The 23,621-nt window shown below is 42.3% G+C and overlaps 1 long non-coding RNA gene across 1 annotated transcript; it reads left to right on the top strand.

The window, feature by feature from the left end:
- The first annotated feature begins 17,319 nt into the window (after nucleotides 1-17,319).
- On the top strand, nucleotides 17,320-19,583 carry LOC125122256 (uncharacterized). Its single transcript, XR_007133745.1, has 2 exons — nucleotides 17,320-18,155; nucleotides 19,450-19,583. It is a non-coding gene; the product is annotated as an uncharacterized LOC125122256 (long non-coding RNA).
- The last annotated feature ends 4,038 nt before the right edge of the window (nucleotides 19,584-23,621 follow it).

Below are 23,621 nucleotides of genomic sequence, written 5' to 3'. Positions count from 1 at the left end.
ATTTGGACTTGGATCATTTACATTTTTGTATTGAGGCAGATTATGCTTTCTGAGGTTAAGTATCTCATCTTTGATGAACCAGATCTAGGTAGCTGTATAGTATTTTGTCATTTTTGTATAAGGTCCGTATTTTGGTTATCTACTGCTAGGTTGCAAGTTGTCCCAAAACATAGTAGCTTAAAGCAGTAATTTTCTTATGATTCTGCAGACTTGCAGTTTGAGCAGAACTCTGGACAAGGCTTGCCTCTGCTCTGCACTTGTTGGCTGGTCATGACTTGGGCTGGAGGGTGCAACGTGGCCTCACTCAAATGTCTTGGGATAGCTGTCAGCGGAGCACCCAGGGGCTCCTCTGAAAGCCTCTGTCTAGCAATACAGCTTGGATTTCCTTACACAGAGGCTTGGGTCTCCACGAGCATGCCTAGAAATCACACTGAGTTCCTTCTGCCAAATTCTAAGTGTTAGTCGAGTCACAAGGCCAGCCCAGATTCAAGGGGAGAAGAAATAGACTCTACCTATTGAAGGAGTAACAGAGTTACGCTGAAAAAGAGCCTGCAGTTGAGGGGGATTATTGTGTCTGTCTTTGGCAGTAGTCTACCACAGTCAGGACTGAGAATATAGGTATTGCAGCATAAATCCCTAGTAATTGTAAATATGGACACAGACAGTCATTTAGAGTGTTTTATCCCTATCAGGAAGAGAGCATCATGTGGATAAGACACTTCCCAAATATTTTTGTGTGCTGGTAGAAAAGAAGTGTGACAAGATAAAACAGGATTTTAGGAAGGTTTTCTTGGTTATTGAAAACACTTTCCAGGAGTTCCCGTCGTGGCTCATTGATTAACAGACCTGACTAGTATCCATGAGAATGCAGGTTCGATCTCTGGCCTTGCTCGGTAGGTTAAGGATCTGGTGTTGCTGTGAGTGGCTTGGATTCCACATTGCTGTGGCTGTGGCGTAGGCCAGCAGCTGAAGCTCTGATTTGACCCCTAGCCTGGGAACCTCCATATGCTGCAGGTGAGGCCCTAAAAAGACAAAAAACAAATAAACCATTTTCCTATACTTTTATTGATATAATTGTTCACAAGCAAGGAGGATGACACAATTGGAAATAAATTCATAAACATTTTTCTGCTAGCCTTCATTAGACACATGGCTCTTTTGATCGAACGTTGTGATCTCAACTTTTGAAAGTCAGCATTTAAAAAAATAATGTTCTCACACCCATACAATGGGAATTCATGCTCTAAGAGAGGTCAAGTTTATAGTATATTTATATATATTTATCATTTAGGATATGAGTAAGAGATATTCTCCCCCCACCCCTGCCCCATGAAATCTCTACAAGTGAAATTTTACCAGGAGTGATTCATTATCTGTTCCAAGCATTGCTCTGGATTCTTATAGAGCAGATACTTCTGGGAAGGGGAAGATAGGAAGTCAGCAGCCCTGTACTATGAATAATTTAGAGGAACACTCTTCTCAGAGAATTCTCAGAGTCCTGGATGCCTTTGGGGAAAAGGGGTGCTGAAGGCAGGAGCTGGATGAGATGGGGGTGGGAGGATGAAGAATGATAAGGTGGGCATTGAGCCATGTTTCTGTACCTTACATGCCTGCTGCTGGGGAGCAGACACTGGGCTTATGTGATGTTAAAAACAACTGATTCCAGAGTTCCCTTCGTGGTGCAGCGGAAACGAATCTGACTAGGAACCACGAGGTTGTGGGTTCAATCCCTAGCCTCGCTCAGTGGGTTAAGGATCTGGCATTGCTGGGAGCTGTGGTGTAGATCAAAAACGCAGCCTGGATCTGGTGTTGCTGCAGCTGTGGTATAGGCTGGCAGCTGTAGCTCCCATTAGACCCCTATCCTGGGACCCTCCATATGCAGTGGGTGTGGCCCTAAAAAGCAAAAACAAAACAAAAAAAACCTGATTCCATACCGGCTTTTTATTTTGGAGGGTATATTTTGTTCCTATAGTACAGCATTCATGCACTATTTGTGTTTTCTTTCTTTTTTTTTTTTTTTTCTTTTCGGGGCCACACCCACAACATCTGGAAGTTCCTAGGCTAGGGGCTGAATTGGAGCCAGCCTATGCCACAGCCACAACAATGTGGGATCTGAGACGGGTCTGTGACCTACTCCACAGCTCATGGCAATGCTGGATTCTTGACCCACTGAGCGAGGCCTGGGATCAAACCGCATCCTCAAGGATACTAATCAGATTCGTTTCTGCTGTGCTACAATAGGAACTCTCCGCACTATTGGTGTTTTCTTCCTAAACATTTCTCCACAGAGTATTTTTTTTCTTTTGCCTTTCGTTTTCTTTTTACAGCCACACCTGAAGCGTATGTAGGTTCCCAGGCTAGGGGTTGAATTGACCTGCAGCTGCCAGCCCACACCACAGCCGCAGCAACAGCAACCCAAGATCTGAGCTGCATCTGTGACCTGCACCACAGCTCACAGCAATGCTGGATCCTTAACCCACTGAGCGAGGCCAGGGATCAAACCTAATGGATACTATGTTGGGTCCTTAACCCCTTGAGCCACAACAGGAACTCCACAGAGTGTTTCTTTACCTTTAAAATAGCTCGGGCTACCTGCTTTGAGGTCCTTTTCTTGTAACTTTTAGCTGTTGTCACTTTCCTTTGGAATGAAGTATCTCTCCCAGCCCTTTCTTCTCACCCTATTTCCCAGGTCTGAGAGAAGGCCCTGGCATTCTGCTGGACCTCTGGAGCTGCCGGGCCACTGTGAGAAAAATCCAGCTTGGGCGGAGACTGTGCTGTTTGTTCACCAGGTGTTGAATTGACCACAGGGCAGGGCTGCCTAGCAGCTTGTGTTTTCCTTGTTTGAATAGCAAACTTTACTTCCTTGATTTTCTTAAGGGCACCTAGTCTTTCTTTTTAATGTATGCCTTTACCCAGTGAAAACTAAATGCAGTGCAGAAGGCCTGAAGCATTACATTCTAGGGAGCTGCTTTTGTTTGAGGAACTAATACAGTGTAGGACTGTGATTTTATTATTCCCACAGAAAGCAAGAGCCTATTCTGCGGTTTAGTGAAAAGCTCTGTGACTAATGGGATTCTTTCTTCCTTTCTTTTTCTGGGTTCCATTTCTCCCATTAGCTGCCAGGTCCTTCCATGACACTTCTCCCAGCTGAAGTGATTTATCACATAGAAAGACTGAAAGAGAAGTGGGAACTCTGTTTTCCTTTTACCTCCTGACAGTGGGGCTTTTACTCCTACAATCAGGACAGGCCAACAGCCTATCTCTTAGGTGGTGTGAGCTGAGGAAAGAAGACTTGACACAGAGATATTGTGGTTCTGGAGAAGCCTGGGCTAAGGGCAGTGAGCCAGGGGGTGCAGCCTGCCTCCTGGTTTTTCTTCCTGAAGGCTCTTGGAAGCCAAGACTTAGTTTTGCAGCCAAGTTAGAGATGGCTTACCTTCTGTGGTAGTCCTGTGGATCTGCTCAATATGGATTTTACAGTTAGCTAGAGCCTGTTGTAAACTGGAACTAGAGCTGACCAGGCATTTTGCCTCTTTTAAGCCTCTACAAAGGCTTCTTCCTCCACACCCCAGCTGGTTGGCAGGATCCCAGGGGATACCCACAGGCTGTTGAAGGCTTCTTGGTGTTGGAATGTCCCGTTCTGCACTCTGAATTGATTATTTTCTCTCCAACCACTTCATATAGACATCCACTTTAAAAAAAAAAAAAATATGTGGCAATTTGACACATCCACTTGGTAGCTTAGTGTCATGATGATAGCTAAAGGACCACTAGCATCTCTAATACTGACCGTTTGTAGAGGTTCACCTGAAAAACAGGTGAGCCATGGGCAGCAAATGAATTGGCGGAGAGTGCTAATTTGCTAACAAGATAGACCAATAAGATGTTAATTAATAGAGAACAAAAATACAATCGCTCTGGGGTTCCCTGGTGGCTCAGCGAGTTAAGGATCCAGCATGTTCGCTGCTGTGGCTCTGGTCACTGCTGTGGCATGGGTTTGATCCCTGGCCCAGGAACTTCCACATGCCACAGGTGAGGCCAAAAAGAAAAAAAAAAAAAGGAAAAAATTATAATCTATGGTATCCTCTTGGTGAAATCTCTGCTGTCAAGTCCTCCACCTTCAACCTCTGTGCATGGGCTCCATCCAGTGGCTAGAACTGCCCCAGTTTCTGAGCCAGTCCTGACACGTAGGGAGGATAGCAGTGTACTACAAAAGTGTAACTGGGAAAAGAGAATCTGTGCTGAGTATTTGAATCGGGGGAATGTAATGCAGGTACCTGTTTATATGGGAGATGGAAGAGATGAGAAGCCAAAGAGTGGATGGTGAGATAACCCAAAGGGGATGCCACAGACACTGCCTTATAAGAGAGGGGAGGGGAGAAATACCCTGGGAAAATGGCCAGAGTAGCAGAGGGTGAGGGCTCTCAGGCAGGGAGCACCATGATGGGAGTGTACAGGAGGCAACTCAGCATCCAGTCTTGCTGCTTGTGGACCTTGTGTCCACAGTGCCAGAGATGACTCCTGGCTGCCATGAAAGCTACCAGTGACATCACTTCCTGTCATCAGATGGTCTGGTAGAGTGTTAAGAGTACCATAAATTCTTGCTAGGAAGGTGGGTTATGTGGGTGTATGCAGTTATTCAGAACTCATTCAACTATAATTTTAAAGTTATACCTCAACAAAATATAAAAATACAGAAAGAATATTAGGCTCTGGAGTCTTACCACCTGTGTTTGCTACTAACTAGCTCCTATGGATTGAATTTTCCCTTCCACTCCCTAGGAAGGAGTTGGAAGCCCTAACTCCCAATGTGACTGTATTTGCAGATAGGGCCTCTAAGAAGGTAATCAAGGTTAGATGAAATCATAGGGTGGGGCCCTAACCCAGTAGGACTGGTGCTTTTAGAAGATGAGGAAGAGAAACCAGAGCTCTCTCTCCGCGTGAGGGTACCAAAGAAGGGCCATGTGTGGACACAACAGGAAGGCAACCATCTGCAGCTCAGGAAGAGAGGCTTAACCAGAAATCAACCTTGCCACCACCTTGATTTTGGACTTCTGAGAGTCTAGAATGCTACGAAAATACATTTCTATTGTTTATGCTACCCAGTCTGTGGTATTCTGTTACCACAACCCAAGCTAATACTAGCTGTGTGACTTTGAGTAAATTGTATATCTTCTGTCTACCCTTAGTTTCTTCATCTCAAAAGTGGAGAAGGTAAAAAGTTCCTTCTTCATGAGGTATTTGGGAGAATTAAATATGAGTTTAAATCAGTAAGTATGCATATGTAGCTCTTACTCTTCAGACCCCTGAATTTCTCCTTCGGTATACCTGCCTGGAATTCCGGGTCTCGTCTGTCATCAGATGCCATCTCCCAAGATCTTGCTGGTCCTCTCCCTAAGTTCTGCTCCTGGCATCCTCCATCCACCACTTGAAGTCGTGCTGGCATCGCTCACCTGCTTTTCTTTTTGCTGTCAGTGTTCTGTTTGCTGACACCATCTGTACCCTGAGAATGTCATGTCCCTGTGATGTTCTGCTTTGGTCCATCTACCAAGTAGCTCATGTAGCTGAGCCAGCTATAGCCCTTTCCCACGACCCCATCCTCTCTGGTCCTGGCTTCATCCCATCATCCTGTGTGCTTAGGTTGGCCTAGCATACTTCCTATCTTTTTTAGCACTCCTGAGCTATGGCTGCTCTAGAGTTTACTGTCTAGAAATGCACTGGGCTGGGAAGCAGTAAATGGATGAGCTTGCTTTGAAGCTGTATTTGCATAGAAAGCACACTGTTTTATGTTTGTTTGTTTTGAACTTAGATTGTGGGCTTGGTGGGTTGGCTTTTAGCAGAAATAATGGAAATAATATGTTTGGGAGGGTGGACACAGGCCGATTAGATACAACTTCCCAGCATTAGTTCCTTACTCGGCACCTACTGCTGCTTTTATTCGGGCCTTGGGATTTGTGGTTGTCTGTCTGAGATTTGTTGAGTGGTTTGTAAGCAGTAGTTCTCAGCTTCGTGATGACTGTTGTGCATTGGTTTTCAATTGACACACACCTCGACCCAACAGCATGAACCAACACACATATTATCTCAGAGTTCCTGCAGCTTTTAGTCCTTTAAAAGTACAAAAATGATACAGGCTGGTTATAATAAGTTTAAACATTAAGATTTTTATAAAGGAAAAGGAATGCATAGGTGCTTCTTAGTCCCCTCAATTCCAGTTCTCCCCAGAAATAATTGCTGGTAACTGTTTAGTACATCCATTCATATTTTTTCATGCTTAGATGATTATACGCTTACATATACATACTTGTTTTTTATAAAACAAGAATGAGCTTGGGAGTTCCCTGGAGGCCTAGTGGGTTAGGGGTCTGGCATGTTCATTTCTGTGGCATGGGTTTGATATCTGGGAACTTCTACATGCCAGGGTGAGGCCAAAAAAAAGGAGAAGGACAAGAAGAAGAAAAAAATGAGCGCATACTTAAATTAGACAGGACTTTGGTTTGCAAATGAAACTGTACCTCAGCTATTTTAGACAAAAGGAGGAATTCACTGGCAGAAGAATTTAAACCACAGGACGCACTCCCTCTGTCTTGTGTCTCTGCTTCTCTCAGACCAGCTTCTCCACAAGCTGGAACTCTGGTTACCAACTCCCCCAGGCTTCCCCACACAGAGGGCTTCTCCCTCTGTCTTCAGCTCTAAGTAAAATACTCCTAAGAAATACTTCAGCTGGAAATAACAGAAAACCTAACTGTCAGCAGCTTAATAGGGGGTTATTCTTTTCATGGAACAAGATGCCTAGAGGTAGATGGTTCTGTAGCCCAGTGATGCCATAGCTCTGCATCAGTTTTCTCGCATTCTCTTGGTCTTGTCTTCACTGTGGCAAAACAGGTGCAGCAACACTATACATCATTTTCTCTTCGCCCTTGACAGTTGTCTTTCTTTCTCTGGCTTCTCAAAAGCAAAGCCAGAAATAAAAGCGATTTCTGCTGTTAATGCACATTTAAGCTGCAGCCCTGGTTTTATACCCAGTTGCCATAAGCATCAAAGCGGGCATGGCTTTTCTTTCTTTTCTTTTTTCCAATCCCAGTTGTGAGGATCTTTTATCCCATTTCACAGCTTTGGCACATTGAAAAATATAGCAATATTTCATCTTGCCAAAACACAACAATTTCACACTAACCTATTCAGAACAAAAATAGAAAAGAAGTAAAAATGGCGTCTAAGTAGCTAAATAGATGTCAAACAGTCATGAATTCCAATGGAACAGGCAGTCCCGTGAGCGATGTCACTCTGGTTTTGTCTTAAATCTCACACACTTCACTTATAAGAGAGGGCTTTATTGGGAGCCTATTTTAACCTCCTTTTACTTGCAGTTCTAACCAGCTTGGTATCCTAGTTACTATTTCCACAGCAAATTAGAAAGGGAAGGAAGCTGCTAAGGAAGCCACACTGACAAACTCAGAATCAGAAAATGACCACAGACAAACAACACCCTCCCCCCAAATAACAGTAATGAAAATAACTTTTAAAAATGTCATAAACATGCAAACGAATATTGGTGTTCTACCTCTTCTATGGGAGACTGAATGAACTGAGGTTCACAGCCAAAAACAATTGTAAAAATTGCATTCAGCATGCTCTTTACAAGGCAAGGGAATGAATAATTTATTTTATGCTGTTAACACGTTCTTTCATGCAGTATTGACTCGGTATGATTATTTTTTATGTGTAATATATTTTAGAGAGATTCCCCAATAAATAGGTTTAAACTGATGAAAAAAGTTGATTCTAAGAGCTCTGGGGAATTTCACTCTCCAAACAACCATTTTCCATGGAATTTTAGCCAAGAAATTTCCTCCAGCAAACCGATTGGGTAGCCAGAGGGGATGATTTCTCCACCTCTCAGCACAAGGGGGCGATGTCCACCAGCCTTTGCATCTAATTCAGGCCAATGGTGCTCTGTCTCCAAGAGTGTACCTGACAGTTACCCTCCATCCTGGCCCTGTGACAGATTAATCTGGGTAGGCAAATGTTAAGACTTTTATCCACTCTCTTAGAAGTTTTCCAGAAATATCGGAGGTGAGTTGGAATGGAAGAGGCAAGAAAAGAATCATTTTCCAGGAAGAAGGGCATTTGGGAACTTTTTCTAAAAAGTTTGATAACTAGCAAATGTGTCATTCATTTCTTATGTAGTTTGTCTAATTAGTAAATAGTAATATCCCAGCTGTGGCATCAGCTAACCAAGCTATTGCTGTACGCATGCGTACACATGCTTGGAATTGCCTAATTAGCATTGAATAGAGGGGTTTTTTTTGGCTTTGTTTCAGATTCTTAAAATGTAATGTACTAATTCTTACATATTTGTTATGTTGTTAGTATTTCACTCCATTTTTTCCTCTTTTCTTCCTTTTTCTTTCTTTCTTTTTTTTTTTGTCTGACATGCTGTTGTAGACAGAATAATTCCCATCTCTCACCCCCCAAAAAAATACATTTCTTAATGCGTAAAACCTATGAATATGTTATGTTACCTGGAAGGGGAATTAAGATTGTAGGTGGAATTAAAATTGCTAATCAGCTGACTTTAAAATAAGGGCATTATCCTGGATTATCTGGTGGGCCAAATGTAATCACAGGAATCCTTAAATAGGCAAAGCAAAGGCAAAAAAGTTAGAAAGAGAAGTGGCATTGTGAGAAAGATCTGCCTTTGATGGCTTTGAAAATGGGAAGGAGTCACAAGCTAAGGAATGTGGCAGCCTCTAGAAGTTGGAAAAGTAAAAAAAATGGATTCTCTCCTAGAGCCTCCAGAAAGGAATGCAGCCCAGCCAACACCTTGGTTAGCTCAGTGAGACCCGTTTTGAATTTCTGACTTCTAGAACTCTAAGATAATAAATTTTTGTTGCTTTAAGTTACAAAATTTGTGGTAATTTGCTCCAAATGGCAATGTGAAGCTAATACACATGCTCAGATGTATTTGCGAAGTGTTTACTCTATGCTCAACATTGTGCATGGGGAGAAGATACAAAAGTAAAGTAACTGTTACAACTTCTCACAAGCCACTGGTGTTTCAGAAGATGAAATAGTGTTTTATTATTTTTTTTTCTTTCCTTTTTAGGGCTGTACCTGTGGCATATGGAAGTTCCCAGGCTAGGGGTCAACTTGGAGCTCTAGTTTTGGCCTACACCACAGCCACAGCAACTTGGGATCCAAGCTGAGTCTGTGACCTACGCTGCAGCTCATGGCAATGCCAGATCCTTAACCCATTGAGCAAGGCTAGGGATCGAACCCATGTCTTCATGGATACTAGTCAGATTCATTACCACTGAGCCATGATGGGAACTCCTGTGTTTTCTTTCTGTTATACAGACTTTAGCTGTAATTATCTGATGCTCATAGTTGCACAGGTAACTACTGATACAACTAATCATTTGCATTTATTAGTGCCTTCTCTGTGCCAGCATTGTGTATATAGAGATAAGAGAGATACAGGTGAACAAGATACAGTTACTTAATATAGTCAAGCAGAATTCTTCGTCTCCATTACCACCTAATCTCCGCCTGCAATCTTTTCCCAATCTTCCAGTTCCTCAAACTCCAAATCTATAGCTTAGTTGAAATAGATGTTTTCAACCAGTGGTGTATGTGAGAGTCATTGCTGTGGTGGATAGGAAGGGCAGCTAAAAATATATTGCCTGAACTTGTCCCTGGAGATTTTGACTCAGTAGTCTGGAGAAACATTTGGCCTCAGGTTATTTTGTAAAAAACTCCCTAGGTAATTCCTTTCCTTGCTTTAGAGAATGAGGTAAATATAGTGGAAAAAAACAGGCCAAAGAAATTTCAACAAGTTAAACATATAGGCAGTACCATGTTAGTTGATTACAATATAATATAATTATATATTAACAGTAAAAGAAAGCCACTTAAAAGCTATACATTTGGAAATTAACAAAGCAGGTTCCTAAATAGTTAGTTTTCTGGATGAAGAGGGAGTCAGAGTAAAATTGCAGAATATTCAGAATGAAACCACAATGAAAGTAATTCATTCCAAAATTGTAAAAAGTAGCCAAAGTGGCATTCAGAGGGAAATTTATAGCCTTAAGCTTCTAGTAGAAAATAAGAAAGACTAAACATAAAGTATGCAGCTCAAGAAGACACAAAAAGGAAAACAACAGCAAAAATCCTAAAGAGAAGAAATATTTACATCAGGTTAAAGATAAAAAAAATTAATGAGGTAAAATAATCTTCGTGGGAATTGATTAGTAAAACTGAAAGTTTGCTCCTTGAAAAAGATAAATAACACAAGCTTTGGTTGTGATAATTAATATTAGTTGTAGTATTAGTATTAGTAACAGTGGTGGTAGTAGTATTGAGAAAACATGTATATAGTGCTCTATGTCAGAGACATTTATTACCTACCAAATATGCATATACTTTCCTATGCATATACTTTCCTACTTTTCCAGGCCCTCTTGTCCATGAGCCTGTAAGCAGAGTGACACAAGCCATTTCTCAGCTATAGCATTTAAGAGCATGTGTGTGGTCCTTCAGCTTCCTTCTCTCCTTCTCTTTCTCTGCTGCTGTGATCCTGAAGGCCACGTCCTGAGATAGTAAAGCCATTCAGCGGAAGCAGCCTGTATTTTTTTTTTTTTGTCTTTTTGCCATTTCTTGGGCTGCTCCCGCGGCATATGGAGGCTCCCAGGCTAGGGGTCTAATCGGAGCTGTAGCCACTGGCCTACACCAGAGCCACAGCAACGTGGGATCCGAGCCACGTCTGCAACCTACACCACAGCTCACGGCAAGGCCAGGTCCTTAACCCACTGAGCAAGGCCAGGGATTGAACCCACAACCTCATGGTTCCCAGTCAGATTCGTTAACCACTGAGCCACGACGGGAACTCCGTGATTCTTTTATTTCATATTATCAAGGAAAAAAGACTCAAGATATCTGAACCTAGTTATGAAAGCAGACTGGATTTCTGAGTCCCCAAATGAAGGACAGAAACTCTGGGTTGTTGCCCAATTGATGTAGCATTCTGTGTGAGCAAGAAATTAAGTTTTTCTAGTTAAGTTACTGGCTCTTGTTTTAATGAAGCAAGTCTATCTTATCCTAACTCATGTTTTATAAAATGTGTTCGTTCTAGAGTACCTCTCAATTGTTAGATAAATACCTATTACTTAACCAGTTTGTTGTGAAAGTTAAAAGTGCAAGAAGAGGGTAGAAAAGGAGAGATTAACTGAGTTCTTCAAAGTTCAATATTTTTCCTGTTTGTTGCCAGAAATGCCTAACGTCTTAAGCAGTTGCCAAGACTGATAGCCCAGATGTGAATCCACAAATATACATACACCTCAAGCCTGTAAAAGGAAACATTGTTTATTTTTCTTAATCTGTTCATACACGCTTGCTTAAGAGAGATAGTAAGACTAAGCATCAACTTTTTTCTTTCTCTTCTTTTCTTTTTTTTTTTCTTTTTAGGGCTGCACCTGCGGCATATAGAAGTTCCCAGGCTAGGGGCCATGTAGGAGCTGTAGCCACCGGCCTACTCCACAGCCACAGCAGTGAGAGATCTGAGCCTCATCTTCGACCTACATCACAGCTCACAGCAATGCCGGACCCTTAATCCTCTGAGCAAGGCCAGGGATCGAACCCACGTCCTCATGGATACTAGTTGGGTTTGTTAACCATTGAGCCACAATGGGAAATCCAACTTTTTTATTTCTAACTCCAATACACTCATAATGTGATTTATCATAGTTAACCCATTACAGCATATTTCCATCAAAATAAGAAAATGAAAATAAAACACAAGCCAATAGGTCTCTGGGGATTAAATTACCTGTTAGCTGAATTTGATTTTGATAGTAATTTTCACATTCAGAGTGTAGTAGAGCAAGCTGTTTATTAACATTTATTGAAATACATGTTCTATATTGTTTTATACAAGAATGTTTTAAAGTGTTAGAAATATTTCTGAAATGCACAGAACATTGAAACATGCACTCAGGAGTCAGCCTGTCTGAGTTCACATCCCAGGTTTACCACCTTACTAGCCAGGTGACCTTGGGTATTATTTAATCTCTTTGAGCCTCAGTTTCTCCTTCTGTAAAATGGGAATAACAGCAGTTGAGATGGAGATTAAAAATGGTACTCTTGGAGTTCCCGTCGTGGCGCAGTGGTTAACGAATCCGACTAGGAACCATGAGGTTGCGGGTTTGGTCCCTGCCCTTGCTCAGTGGGTTAACGATCCAGCGCGTTGCCATGAGCTGTGGTGTAGGTTGCAGACGCTGCTTGGATCCCGCGCTGCTGTGGCTCTGGCATAGGCTGGTGGCTACAGCTCCGATTCAACCCCTAGCCTGGGAACCTCCATGTGCCGCAGGAATGGCCCAAGAAATAGCAAAAAAGACAAAAAAAAAATGGTACTCTATGTAAGTTGCTCAGTAAGTGTTGTTGGTGATGATGGAACAAGTTTGAGAGTAGTCTGGTCACATGGAGCTGGCACTGGTGAATAGCTCTGCCTCTTACTACCTTTGTATCTTGAGCAACTTATCCTCTCTCATTTTCAGTTTTCTCATATACAAGTGCAAGTAATTATAGTTGTCTGATGGACTTGTTGGAAGATTAAATCGAATATAATATTACAAGTAGTGTTTTTAACACAGAGATGGGTATGCATGGTACTCAATAAACTATAGCTATTGCTATCAAAACCAAAAATTGGAAAATTGCTGTTTAGTTTCCCTATACAGCACAAACGTCATCCAAAATAATGGTCTCTGTTACTGTCATCTTCCATTTCTTCCTGTGGCCTTAAAGATTGCTCTTTTCTGAACTATTAGCCACGTTCCGATACCAAGAATTCCAATATAAAGATAACCAATAATTTTTGTTTTATATTTTTTAATATCTAGTTTTCTGAGGTTTTATATCTGTAAAACTTGAAAATGTTTGTGTTGTTTTATACTGATTTTATTTGCCCATGTTGAATTTAACTCAATGTCTACATTTTTTTTCTGCTTTTTCTCACTTCTTCTTCCTCTTCTTATTCCACTTTTCTGCTTTTCCTTCCTTTGCTTCCTTCCTTTCATCTTTCCTTATAATTAAGTAAACCTCCAAACTGTCTTCCATGAAACTCTCTAAAGCACAAAGAACTAGACCTGTTTTGTGGGAAAGCAGCTCTGAGAATGCAGCATCGAAGCTGGCACTGACCTCTTCTCAGCTCTATGAGCCAATCTGAATGATTATCTCCTCTGCCACGCAGAGGCTACCATTGCTCTATTGCATTCATTTTCACTTCTGCCTAAACTTTACATTCTCCTAATGCACTGCATGTTAATTTTAGGTTGCAAACTTTTGATAATTTTTAACCCATGCTTTTTTTTTTCCAATGCTGCTGTACACATGTTAGCTTCACATTTTCTATTGCTTACTAATTTAAAATATTAACAAGGTTAATATCTTATTTCTAGAGAAGAAATAGTACCAATGATGTTGATGCTAATATTAAGATTAACAGCTCTTGTGTAGGGCTTATTATCACTTCTCTGAAGACAGGAGAGTCACTGTGAGGTTTGGGGAGCTAAGGAGAGAATTCCTTCTTCACGCATATTTGGTGGGTCTCTTGGAAGAACAGACGGACATGGTAGAAGGGAGTACTGTGAGCTTGTGGATTTGTGGTCAGCATCCTTGGCCCTGCTGGGGAGTGGGCGCACAGTTGTGTATATTCATTTTCAGGAGGCAAGATAGTATAGTGATTAAGAACACAGGCTCTGGAGGCATACTAGAAAAGGGAACCCTCCTACACTATTGGTGGGTATGTAAGTTGGTGTAGCAATCATGAATAACAGTTTGGAGGGTCCTTAAAAAACTAAATGTAGAACTATCATATGATTTTGCAGTCCTACTCCTGGGCATATTTCCAGAGAAAACCATAACTCAAAAAGATACATGCACCCCAATGTTCGTTGCAGCAGTATTTACAATAGCCAAGATTTGGAAGCAACCTAAATGTCCATTGACAGATGAATGGATAAAGATGTGGTACATATATACAGTGGAATATTACTCAGCCATAAAAAATGAAATAATGCCATCTGTAGCAACATGGATGGACCTAGAAATTATCATTCTAGGTGAAGTAAATCAGAGAAGGACAGATATCATGTGATATCATTTTATGTGGAATCTAATAAAAATGATACAAAAAACATTTATAAAACAGAAACAAACTCACAGATTTCAAAATCAAACTTATAGTTATCATAGGGGAAACCATGGGAGGGAAGGATAAATTGGGAAAATGGGAATAACATGTATACACTACTGTGTATAAAATAGATAACTAACAAAGACGCACTGTATAGCACGGGGAAATCTACTCAATAATATGTAATAACCTAAATGGGAAAAAAAGAATGGATACATCTGTATGTATAACTGATTTACTTTGCTATATACCTGAAACTTATACAATATTGTAAATCAACTATATTTCAATAAATTTTTTTTAAAAAAGTGCCAGCTCTATCATTTGCTAGTTTCATGACTGTGTATAAATTACTTAGCTTCACCAAGCCTTGGTTTCTTCATCTGTTAAACTGTGAGAGTAATGGTACATTTTCTTCAGGGTCATTGTGAGGATTGAGTGAGAATGCATGGAAAATATTTAACACAGTGCCAGGCACAGGGTAAACTCAGAAAGTGTTTAGTATTGTTATGGCTGTATTATTATTATTAACTATATAATTTAATAATTTAGTTTATTTGCAGAACAACAGTATTTTCCACTCCTCTAGTCATGTGATTCTTAATTTCAACCCCTGGCTTTAAAATGTGAAGCTGCTTTCTTCTTACTTGTTTTTCAATGTTTGTTTGACTATAAGGAGGATAAATCATCTTCTGTTTCTTGTCACTCTTTTCCTTGTCCATTTAAATCCAGTAAGACTCTGCCTAGTGTAGGTTTCACTCTAAACCATATAGGCATCAGAAAAAAGTACTTGCATGCTCTTGCCATTTGAAATACGGGTTTGGACATAGTGGAGCCCTGCTGGATGAGGCAGAGTTCTAGAACTCTCAGGGGCTTGACTGCTTAGGTTTGAAGGGTTCTTAAGTCTCAGTTGCACTGAGGATGATGATTCTGGAGCCTGGGGAGTGTGATGGGGCTGTTTTTGGTCTGGTGTGTAGGGACTCCCCGGACATCTGTGTGACCTTCCTGGAGGCCTCCTCCTCCCTCGTTAATCACATGCTGGGTCATGAGAGCAGTGCTGTCTCCATCCCTCCCCAGCCTTCATCAGCTGCCTGGGAGCTGGCAGAAGTGAATGTCAGCCTCTGGCTGCAACTGAGAGGTGACAAGGAAACAGAAGCCTGACAACAGACATGGGCAAGATCAGTGCTGAAGCTGCAGGCCTGAAATCAGAACGTGTGTGCTGGGATCTTTTTGGCTTAAATTATCTGTGATTGCTTCATCACTTCAATCTATTTTTATGAATGTATTTTTACATACAGGGTGCTTTCTTATTAAGTTGAAAAACCCAGGCTTTCCCTCCCTATGTTTTTCCTTTACTCTCACAAGACTATCACATTCGCAACACTTCTGACACTTCTGGTCATCAGATGTGTGGGGGTTCTTTCCCCACTACAAAGCAATTCTCTGACACCAGCAGGGTGTTCTATGATTTTACTCAATCTGATCCTCTCTGCCTGGGGATGGTGTCAGACCCCACAGATTAAGAGTTCAGACCCACAAGATTGCCCCCCCCCCCCCCCCCCCCCGCTTCAGGTACTAATCACAAATAGTAGGTCCCTAGGCCACCCACAACTTCTGTCCCACTTGGCTGTAAATCAGCGATTTCCATAGCCACCCTCCTTGTGTTCCATTGATTTGTTATAGCTTCTCATAGAATGCAGGGAGTCATTTACTTACAATTACTAGCTTATTAAAAAATGTGCCAGGAATTCCCTTGTGGCACAGCAGGTTAAGGATCTGGTGTTGTTGCTGTAGCAGCTTGGGTTGCTGCTGTGGTGCAGGTTCAATCCCTGGCCCAGGAACTTCCACATCCCACAAGCTTGGCCAAACAAACAAACAAAAACAAACAAACAAAAAATAAACAACAACAACAAAAAAAGATGTGACAAAGGACACAGATGAACACCCAGATGAAGAGATACCTATACTGAGGTCAGAGAGGGTTCCATGCACGGGAACTGAACTTCTAGCCCCATGGAGTTGGGGTAGTCACCAAACTGGAAGTTCTCTGAACTCCGCACTATTGGGATTTTTGTGGAGGCCTTATCATGCAGGCATGATCAATTATTAACTCCATTTCCAGTCCTTCTTTCGTCTCAAGAGAATGGGGGGTGGGGCTGAAAATTCCAAGTTTCCAATCATGGCTTAGACCAGTTCTCACCCAGGAGCCCACCCAGAGTCAGCTCATTAGAACAAAAGACTCCAAACACCTAGGCAATCTCAAGGATTTCAGGAGCTCTGTGCCAATGATTGGAGCAGAGACTGATATTTTTTCTATTATCTCACACACATATTCCAACTGGCATGATCCTCACAATAGCCTTTTGAGGCAGGAAGGGTAAATCTCTCCCATATTTGATAGAGAAGAAAAAAGCTTTCTCCAATGAATCTTTCTAATAAATGGGAATGCATTTTCTGGCTCCTGTCCCACTGTTTAGAGTGCATTTGGCTGGGTTGAATGTATTCCGAAGTAAGGATTATGGTATGACTTGAGGCTTGCTGGAACAATTTCCAGGCACCAAATTACTTCTACTTTTTTGAATGATTTTTGAAAATTCCATCATTTGAATCAATCATACATTTGATTTAGCCAGTACCTCTCCAAGCCCTCTTCCAAAATGCAAAGGGATAAATGAATCAGAAATGGTAAATTTTTTGCCAAATTAATTTCTCTCTTGACAGCCAGCTGAGATCCAGGCAGTTAGGAATGGAAATGTTGATGGCAGATGGAGAGAGGGAACCCTGGAGTTTGAAGTGCTCTCTGAGAAGGGCAGGCCTAGGAGAGTGTATTGGTTTTCTATTGTGGTATAAGAAATTACTGCAGGAGTTTCCGTCATGGCGCAGTGGTTAATGAATCCGACTAGGAACCATGAGGTTGCGGGTTCGATCCCTGGCCTTGCTCAGTGGGTTAAGGACCCGTCGTTGCCATGAGCTGTGGTGTAGGTCACAGACATGGCTCGGATCCCGTGTTGCTGTGGCTCTGGTATAGACTGGCAGCTACAGCTGGGATTAGACCCCTAGCCTAGGAACCTCCATATGCCGCGGGAGCAGCCCAAGAAATGGCAAAAAGACAAAAAGACAAAAAAAAAAGAAAAAGAAATTACTGCAATCTTAGCAGCTTAAAACAACACTCATTTATTATCTCATAGTTCCTGTAGGATAGGAGCTTGGCTGTGGCTTAGCTGGGTCCTCTGGTCAAGGTTACAAAGCTGCATTCAAAATGCTGACTGGGCTGCATTTCTTTCTGGAACTTGGGATCCTAATCTAAGCTCCCATGGTCGTTGGCAGGGTTTAGTTCCTTGTGGTTGTAGGACTGAAGCCCACTCCCAGAGGCTGTCTGTAGTTCCCTGCCACTTGGCCCTCTCCACGGGCAGTTCATATCATAGCATCTTGCTTCTTCAAGGCCGGCTACAGATTTTCTCTCTCAAGCCTCTAAGATAGAGTGTTATATAGTACAGTATGATCATGTGCATGACATTTTGAGATTTCACCTGAAAAATCTAGATCTTTCAGCAATGTTGGACCCACATTCTCACTGGCAGACTGCTGGGAGGAGCTGAATAGTACCAGCCATTAGTCACTTGGACAAGAAAGGACTTTAATTTTCTTTAGGGTTCCTGCCTTCCATGGATGCTGCATCTGCACTGCCACAGCTGCTTCATTGGCTGTTGTGGGCATTGGCATTTGTGACACAGGATTACGTTCTTTTAAAATTTTTTTTCTTTTTTGGCCTCATCCCTAACATGCAGACATTCCCAGGTCAGAGATCAAACCCACGGCACAAGCAGTGATCCAAGCCACAGAAGAGACACCAGATCTTTCACCTGCTGAGCCAGCAGGGAACTCAGGATTACATTTTCGAAGAAACTGAGGAAGTGTATGACTCCAGAAAATGGAATAAGGAGGATGTGACTGAAGAAAAGGGGTGAGACTGAAGTGAATGTGGCCCCATACCTTCTTGTATGTCTAATTATAACACAAAAAAGAGGGACTGAACAGGATATGTCCCTGGCTCTGCACTCATGTGTGTGGATTTGAAGCCTATAATTTCGCCACTCAGAGCTTTAGTTTTCTCATCTAGAAAGCCCTCTTCCCCCAGAGTTTCTGATTCAGATAGGCTGGGATCAGGGACAAGAAATCTATAATTTTGACAAGTGCCTGAGGTGACTCTTCAAGGTCAGCAAGTGTGGATGATGAGTCCATTCACAATGGGACACTGGCCAGCAGCTGTGGGCTCAGGAAGTAAGAGCCAGTTCTTGGCATTGACAACTGGGTCTCATCTAAGTAGGCTAGACTTTATGGAAACATTTAAGTTCCAGAATGGATATTCTGGGAGTTCCCTTCAGCAGTTAAAGAACCTGACTGGCATCCATGAGGACACGGGTTCGATCCCTGGCCTTGCTCAGTGGGTTAAGGATCTGGCGTTGCTGTGGCTGTGGCATAGGCCGGCAGCTGTAGCTCTGATTTGGCCTCTAGCCTGGGAACCTCCATATGCTGTGGGTGCGGCCCTAAAAAAGGACAAAAAGACAAACAACAACAACAACAAAACCCAAAAAAACCAGAATGGATATTCTCAAGGAGAAAATATTGAGAAGTTAAGAATCCGGGAGACTGAATCAGAAACCAAGCGACATAGAGTGGGCCATCACAGTGGAATAGTAGTTGGAGTACAGGAGGTCCTCCAACTACTGCCACCTGTTCTCACTCCCCGGCAGGTGGCTTCCTACAATTCATAGATGCAGCTGCCTGCTGGGTCACTATGGGGGCTGGACATTTGTGTCTTATGCCTCAAAATATTTTGCACACTGCTGCTGGGGCAGGGCTATACAGCCCAGTAAAAAGCAGGGGCTCAGTGAATATTGGTTGAATAAGTGAATCAATGAAAAGTAAGCATTTTGGGGAGTCTGGCACTTGGCACCACTGTGATGCACTCTCTCACTCTTACCCTTTCCGAGTCTGAGAACATGGGGAGGAGTTCTCCTCTGTGTCTCCACATACTTTCTACTGAATCGAGTGCAATCTATAGAGAGATTACAGTTAATGAGAGGCCCGATTTAGAAAAAACCTTTTATTTCTAGCCCAAAGCAAATCAAGTGCCTTCAATGTCCTGGTTTAAAAAATGCCAAGTTATCATTCTCCATTGAAAAAGAAATTCTTCTGGTTTCTAGAACACATTTTTTTTTTTCCCCCAACTAAGGAGAATTTCTAATAACTTACAGGTGTGGAAAGCCTCACTCTAGGCCAACTTGATGCTATCATTACACTATTATGGTTGGAAATGGGAGAATTTTAAGCAGCCTGACACAAATGCTGATTGTTGTAAAGCTTTGTGATTAAAAACACATGAGATTTACCAAATCGTGCAGTTCAATGTTGTGCGGTCTCTCCAATCACACCTCAATAAAGCTGTAAAAACACGAAGCACAGAAGGACGCACGTGTTTTATGAAGTCCTGCTTGGGGTAAGACTTTGCTCCCCTGAAAATATATTTTGGTCAATTAGTTCATGTATTTTTGGTCCTATTTCTTTTTAATACACATCATTGGTTTGGTTTGATAGCCCAAGAGAGCCTTTAAATATTTCATAGCCGATAGTCCTGATGAAAACTTAACTTGTACGAAAGTTATTTTTTATTTATGGGCTTCTGGGGGCATCCATAGTGCTTCACGAAGCATGGGAAAGACAAGTTTATGCTCTGGGCCTTCTGTGAGTGCTTAGCATTTAGATAGCAGTGACAGGTAGGAGCGTGAGTGGCTTCGTGAGTTATTTGGAATGATAGCCCCCTGGTTGGAATGACATACTGTCCTGCCTGGGGGAAAATGATTATCCAGGCTATGGTCACTGGTCACTGCATTTGGAGTCATTTTTCTGGAAGTAGTGATGAGCATTTAAGGGACAGAAGGGTTGGGAGGGCAGATGGGGAAAAGAAAGTCTTGAAATGAAGGAAATAGCATGACCAAGGCACAGATGTGCTATATCTAGTATATTTGGGGAACATATTCGGGGGAGTAGCATTAGATGAGGCTGAACAGAGTAGGGGGCCTGGATTATGAAGGATCTGGAGAGGCAGGCCTTGGCATTTTAGCAAATGGAAATACAAGGTTTTCTATGGAAGCTTCCTTTTGTAAAATGTTGTAGTTGATTTACAATATTTTTTTCTTTCTTTCTTTTTTTTTTTTTTTTAGGACTGCACTGGAAGCATATGGAAGGTCCCAGGCGAGGGGTCAAATTGGAGCTACAGCTGTCAGCCTGTGCCACAGCCACAGCAATACCAGATCCTTAACCTCCTGAGGGAGGCCATAGATTGAACCTGCATCCTCATGGATATTAGTCAGATTCGCTTCCTCTGAGCCACAATGGAAACTCCAGGATCTCATTTTGTATATGAAGAAACTGGTCACAGTGAAGTGGCTGAGAAAAGATTTGAATCCAAGCTGTTTGGCCCTACTGTCAATGCATTTAAGCAGTAGCCTGTCTAGTAGTACACAATGGGATGAGAGGTATTTAAGGAAGATTAATCTCAGGGTTGACTGGAAGGGGAGAGAAGCCTGATGATGAGAAATCCAGTTAGGAGGTTATGGCAGTAATTCTAGGCCCATGAGAAACTATTCACATCTTTGCTTCCTGCTTCTCCATCACTGATTTCATCCATCCCTACTAGTGCTGTGCTAATTCCAGACCCATTGTTTTCTGCCTTCTGCCTTGCTCCCCAGCAAGCCAGACCTGAGCAAGTCATGCCCTTGATTAAACCTCCCTTGTAGTGTCCAAACTCTTCCTGAGCTGGCTCTCATTTTCCTCTCCAGCCCCATTTCTAGGCACTTGCATCCTTTCACACCGGTAAATGTCAGCTATATTATCATCCCATCACAACCCACCTATCACAAAACATTGTATTTGCTGAATAAAGAAAATCAGTGAGTGGGAATAGAGATTAAGAGATGGGTATGGTTCATAGGCAGGTGTCTGATTTTAACACTTGCTCCCACCTGTGGGCCTGAGGCAAAGAAACCCAGAGGGAAAGTGATCTGCCTTCCTATTCCAGGGCCTCCACAGTCTTTCCTCCCAGCACCTTTCTAGCAAATATTTTCCGTCTTAGCGCTGCCCCTTTGGGAGGGTCTGTTTCCAGGCCTCCATCCTGCATATCTCCCTTGGCTCCTGGCTCTGCGGCCTGGAAGCCTGGGGCCTGGCCTCGCTTACTGCAGCTCCAGCTCCAGGAAGCCTGCCCCAGAGCCTTTCGCCTCTCTGCTGCCTTGGGAAGGGGATTCGGATCATTTCAAGGAAAAAGGAGAGGCTGACTCAAAGATGAGTAGGTAGTGTCGAGATGGCTGACTCAGAGAATGACTGAGAAGAAAGCTGGAGGGGGTGGGGAGGAAGGACTGTAGCTGGGATTATAAAGGGCAGGGAGCCTCTGGAGGCCGAGAGGCTAGACTTTAGTCCCAGTTCCTGACCTCAGGCGTGTCCCCCAGCTGCCCCAAGTCTCAGTTGACTCTCCCCCAAGTAGGGCCAATCACAGCATCTGCTTTACAAGAGTATCTTGAAGGTTAAAGGGAAAGTGACCCTCAGGCACTTAGCATGATGGCCCATCACAGGGAGCACCTGCTAAAAGTCAGCTGTCATTACTTTAAGTGGGATGTGACAATAAAACAGTAGGCCCTATAACAGCAGCTTTCAAACTTTTTGGTGTCTGGAGAGCCCCTTAACACTCAGAAATGTTACTGAGGACTGCAAAGAGCTTTTGTTTATGTTTGTTATATCTCATGATATTACCACATTAGATATTAAAATGGAAATATTTAAAAGCACTTATTAATTATGTAAAAACAGTAATGAACCCAATATATGTTAACATTTTTTAAAATGAGAATAATTTTTTCTAGGACAAAAATAATTCGAACAATGGCATTGCTTTACATTTTTGTAAATCTCATTAACGTAGGGCTTAATAGAAGACAGCTGGATGGTCCTAACATCTGTTGCAGCATCCCATTCAGGTCGCCTCTGGATAACTCTACCACACCCTTGTGAGAGAATGAGAGTTAAAAAGGCAAATAACATTTAGTGCTGTTAGGAAAGACTTGTGACCTCAGTGCCTACCTGAAGGAGTTGCAGAGATCTTCCAGGGCTTCCTAGACCACACTTGGAGAACCACTGACCTATAAGCTCATTTGGAAAAAATTTGGTTTCCTGTGAACTAAGATCTTGCCTAAAATGAGATGATATATCACCCCCATCACATGGGCAAAAATTAAAGAGTCTGAGGATGTGAAATATCAGGAGCTCTCCACCTGTGGTGCTAGCAGCGCTGTGAATCGGTTTGACTGCTTTATTAGGCATTGCTGAACTTCTCTTTGTTCAAAGTTAAAAATGCTCACACTCTACCGCTCCGCTACTCCACTCAGGAGAGTTAAGAAACAAATGATGATATCTTTATATAACAGAATACTACAATTAAATACCAAAATGAACAGTAGCAGTAATAGAATAACACAGTAACAGTAATGTGATGTCGTCGCATAACGGAACGCTGGAATTAGAAATGAATTCACTCGAGCTATATTAATATGTGTCTCAAAAACGATATTGAGCAAAATCTGCATAAAAGAGATAGACGTCCAGAGACCCATTTATGTAAAATTTGGAAATATGCCAAACAAAAGTACATGTTGCTGGTGGACACACACATACGTGGTGAAAGACGACTGTCACGCATGGATGAGAAACACCCGGTTCAGGACAGTGGTCGGCCCCTGAAGATTGCGGACAGGCACGGAAGTCAGGGAGGACTTTTGGGAGGCTTTAAATATATCTGTAGGAAGTTCCTGGCGTGGCTCAGGGGGAACAAATCTGACTGGTATCCATGAGGGTTTGGGTTCAGTCCCTGGCCTCGCTCAGTGGGTTAAGAATCCGTAGTTGCCGTGAGTGGTGATACAGGTCACAGACACGGCTCAAATCTAGCGTGGCCATGCCTGTGGGGTAGGCCAAAGCTGCAGCTCCGATTCGACCCCTAGCCTGGGAATCTTCATATGCTGTGAGTACAGCCCTGAAAAGCAAGAAAAAAAAAAAATATATATATATATATAGTAATGTTTTATTTATCTATTTAAAAAATCTGAATTTAAAACATTCAGTTTAAGCATTTATTTAGCTGGGAAAGAGAATATGGCAAGGAAACAAAGCCATGACAATAAAAATGAAAACCCTCTTCAAAAAAGTCTGTGGGCAGTGACCTCCCCCAGCCCCAATTCCCTTGCTTACGTTGATCCTGTGGTCAGGGTCTAGTTAGGAGCAGCTGGGTACCAAAGGCTCATTTGTAATTGATTCTTTGGTGCTTACCATGGGTTTTCCCATAGATACTGTTAAGCAAGTTGCCTGGACTAGGTTCACCTGGCCG

Source organism: Phacochoerus africanus, chromosome 3 (genome assembly GCF_016906955.1).
Source record: "Phacochoerus africanus isolate WHEZ1 chromosome 3, ROS_Pafr_v1, whole genome shotgun sequence".
Classification (NCBI taxonomy): Eukaryota; Metazoa; Chordata; class Mammalia; order Artiodactyla; family Suidae; genus Phacochoerus; species Phacochoerus africanus.
Note: the sequence above shows the minus strand (reverse complement) of the source record. Positions and strands in the feature narration are given on the sequence as shown.